This window comes from Odontomachus brunneus, unplaced genomic scaffold (genome assembly GCF_010583005.1).
Source record: "Odontomachus brunneus isolate Ranch 3 - 2012 unplaced genomic scaffold, Obru_v1 Obru_scaffold_255, whole genome shotgun sequence".
NCBI lineage: Eukaryota > Metazoa > Arthropoda > Insecta > Hymenoptera > Formicidae > Odontomachus > Odontomachus brunneus.
The window spans coordinates 280,738-285,333 of NW_022639705.1; positions in this window are offsets into that span (position 1 = coordinate 280,738).

The following is a 4,596-nucleotide window of genomic DNA, read 5'->3' on the forward strand; positions in this document are numbered from 1 at the left end:
AATAATACTTACCTGATATTATCCTTGTTAACTCCACCATAGTTTTTCTTCAAAATTATCACGGTAAACACACTTTGAAACTTTTAAGACTATTATACATTAAAAATATAACCTTGTTATAACCCCATTCTCGTACACGTGAACTGTCATTCGACTCCGCCGCGATGACAGTTACAAGTCGGTAAATAAATCGGTAATCGTAACACTCTCAGCATGCCGCCATCTAACGGAGAAGATATGTCAATGCACATTTCTGTGGTGAGGAGACGTTTCTTACGCGTAAATTCACGAATTCAGACTTTGAGCTAAAATAGCTCAGCTTCTGGAGCACGTAGAGAAAAAGTAAAAACAGTTTTATTAAGTAATGTAAACCCAAGGAATCGATTAAGTCTCTCCAGAACTTCGTCAATTCAGCCGTTATAGCCGAAATGACGATGTAACCTACATTCAACTAAAGTCGTCGCGTAATATAACACGGTAGGCCGCCAATGCTTCGCGCTTGCACTTGGCTTCGCGACACTACCGTGTCGCTTGATATTTAATTATATATTATATTTAAAAAGTGACAAAACTTGACTTTTTCGTACGAAATTTTGAAGAAACTATGTTGAATATCAACTTGGGATTGCAATTAAATAAAAACGTTACTTCTTAAGGCACTAACAAGGTATGATTATCTTTAAGTTATCAATTCTTCTAATTATGCTCTGCATTCGTCCGAGTAGAAAATGTAGTCGTGTCTCATGCTACTCCCTTTCAACAAGCATCTTTAAAGCTCGCGTTAAAAACTCGTAACCATGGTAGCGTTACATTGCCGTATGTGCGTAGTGCATTTTCATTATGTCGCTTGTTCTCCCGATCAACAACATCGTGACTGTGTGTGCTCTTCATTTTTCGAGGGTAGACATTCTCATTCAAAATCTAGAAAACGTTCTCTGGAGTGTTCTCGTAGATGTTCTTGCGAGGACAACTGTGAGTAGGGACCTCCGAGATCAAAACGCTCACACACGCATTCGCACGAAGATTTTGGTGTGAGGTTTCGAGAGCCTTCCACGGATCGTTCTCGCTCGTCAGACCGTCAAGCTGCAGCTTTTTTAAAGGGAAAGCTAGACAGATTGTTGGACATTTTAATTCGGTCAGATACGGCTCGTCCGGGACGACAAGAGATGCTTCGCGTCGAGTCTGATTCCATCGAGCCGCGAGATGACGATGCGTGCAGGGATCCACGGGATCCACGGGATGTTATAGAGGTTTCCGAAATTGGTACGAGCAATTTTATTACATATGTATATCAGGACTACGAACCATTACCTTGAGTTTGATCTTGTCCAATGACCATCTATTGGTTGCGAGGCTGTCCGTAGAGACATGCCCGGAAAGTTAACATACTTGATTTTTTGTTTTTTTGGACAAAGAACCATTACCATAAGTTTGGTCACGTCCAACGATCATTGATTGGTCGTAAAGTTGTCTGTAGAGACAAATTTTGAGTTCTTGATATATTTTTCTCCTTGGTCTACAATCTTCGAGTTTGGTCTTGTCCAATGACCATGCACTGGTCGCGAGACTGTCCGTGAAGGCATACCCTGAGATTTTTATGTTTTCTGGACCCCTCGATCTGTCGTTTGACAAGATTATTTTTTCTTTCGGAAGAATTACATGAGGAGGAGCCGGAAATATCACCTATTTCAGAAAATTGTCCCACAACAGAACCTGCGAATGCAGAGCTCGATTCATTCAAAATGGATTTCATGAGCGTTAACACCGATGATATAGTTACGGGTCCACTCGTTCACGATCTAGTCACTAAAACTTGGTTTCCTATATTTGCTAGCGGTTTGCCAAAAGAAACTAGATTGTCGCTAAAAAATAAACACCCAGTCCCGCAAAATTTACCGTTTGCTAAGGCCCCGTGCTTAACTTAGAAGTACAAGCTATTCCGTTAACGTCCGTAAAGAGGGACGAATATTAATTTGTAACTCAAGGTATGGTTGAGGCAGTAATTGCACAATCATACCTTATGTCAGAACTACTGAAGCCAGAGGATCAATGAAGAATCAGAAGACTCTAAACACATATTTGAAACAAGCAATGCAGGTCGTTCACTGTTAAATCTTCAATATCATATTTCCAAGGCTAGATGCGCTCTAATTTCTCCGATGTTGACTCCGTCGGCTAGAATTGCTTTGAATACTTCTCCCATTGATAATCATCTTTTCGGTGATCAATATTTGAATAAGATAAAGGAGGCTACAGTCACGGATAAATTAGTAAAGAACCTGACAGTATTAGCTTCAAAACCGATTTCATCAAATATGACGAAACCTCAGCCTTAATCAAGAATTGCTTCTCAGGGAAACATGAAAACCTTTGTTTACAATTCAACGTCTCGTCGAGTGGCAAAGACTGTATCACGATCGAAGAGACGCCGGTCGAACTCTCGAACGAGGAGTTTTCAGTTCCGCCTGTAGAAGTAAGCATAGCCGGTAGGCTTGCTAGATTCGTAAATAATTGGTCTCAAATCACTAACGACCCGATTATCTTAAACGCCGTATATAAAATTCCTTTCTTTCAAATCCCACCTCCTCGACCATATTTACCATGGCTGAGTAAGTCGAAACATTTTTTCTGTAAAGCAGAGATAAACCGCCTTTTTAAAAAAGGTGTTATACATCGCGTGGATTTTGTCCCAGATCAATACCTTTCTTCATATTTTTTGATAGACAAGTCATCCGGTGGCAAGAGATTTATTTTGAATCTCAAACCTCTTAATAAATTTATTATTACATCACATTTTAAAATGGAGGATTTAACAACAGCTGTCCGATTAATGTCTTCAGATTTCATAGCATCAATCGATTTGGAGGACGCTTATTTGTTGGTCCCAATTCACATTTGTTTTCGGAAATACTTACGTTTTTCCTTTCAGGGAGAGATCTTTGAATTTTCTGCTCTACCGTTCGGCCTTTCTTCTGGTCCATTTATTTTTACAAAGAATATGAAACCTGTGGTTGCAACCTTACGCGAGAGAGGATTTCTGTCAGTCATATATCTAGACGACTTTTTATTATTTAGAGACACCTTTCAAGATTGCTCCGTAAATGTAGAAGAAACTCTACATTTGCTCTTTAATCTGGGTTTTGTTATTAACTAACAAAAATGTGAGCTCATTCCGACAATCATAATCGATAACCATAATCGATCGACATAAAAAATATTCTAATAAGAAATCTTGTACAATTCGCGAATTTGCAAGTTTAATAGTGACGTTAAATTCTATTTGCCGAACTGTTTTTCTTATGGATCAGTTTATATCAGAGATTTTGAAAGACAGAATTTCTCGCTAGTATAGAATCTAACGATGATTACGATGCACGTATGAATCTTCCTTTTTCACTTCAAACAGATTTTAAATGGTAGTTACGCATAAGTTACGCTTGCTACCAATTTCTAGGTCTTTATCTAAACAGAAATTTTCTCATGTGATCTTTACAGATGTCTCACCTACTGGTTGGGATGCATCTGTGGGTAAAAATGGATACACAGTTGGTGGTCAGTTCAACATAAAGACCAACATATTAATTTTAGAGTTAAAGACCGTAGAATATGCTCTCAAGTCTTTTATTAGTAACCTACGTTTTCAAGATATATTACTTCGTATAGATAATACTACAGCAATTGCTTACATTAACAAAGGCGGTTCATCTCGACTTCCAAAGCTTTCAGCTGTTGCAAAATCAATTTGACAATGGTGTGAATTACAGAATTTACAAATTTGTGCTTCTTACATTCCCTCCGTTGATAATGTCGATGCAGACACTGAATCGCGAGTAGTTTCAATTGAAACTGAATGGGAGATTACTTCTCCTCATTTTGCAAGGATTCTGAAACGATTTGAACCATTTGATATAGATTTCTTCGCATCTTATACTAAAGCCAAATGCGAGACCTTTGTTTCTTGGTTTCCTGATTCTTTTGCGATCACCGTCGATGCTTTTACAATAGATTGGGGCGAATTTTATTTTTACGCTTTTCCGCCTTTCGCGTTGATTACGAGAGTCTTAAGGAAAATAGTAAATGATAAGGCAGAAAGAATTTTAGTTCCTCAGTGACCGACTCAGCCGTGGTTTCCATTTTTTCATAAATTGTGTATCTCGGATTTAATTATTTTTAAGCCAGATCCTGATCTTTTAATTTCTCCCTTCAGGAGTCAGCATCCATTGTGGCACAACATTTCCCTGGTTACAAGGATGTAACGATGCATATCGTTACGTAATAATAACAACGCAAGCCGAACACCGCGAACCGGAAGCGCAAGAGGACAGCGCGTCCTCCAAAACAGTAAACAGCGCGACCGCCGAACAACAGCGGTAAATAGCGAATCAAGCGGGATTCGAGGTATATAAAATGCCGCGTAATCGTAATCGAGAGATTCGATCATCCGCTCTCGAAAGAGAATCAGAACCGATCCACCGATCTCGAAGGAGAATCCGATTTCCGATTATCCGCTCTAAGAGATACCGACTCCGCTCCTGGCAGATTATTGTTCGTCGATTGGCGACTGTAGTCACTCCGCCGTCGTTGCACGGATACGTG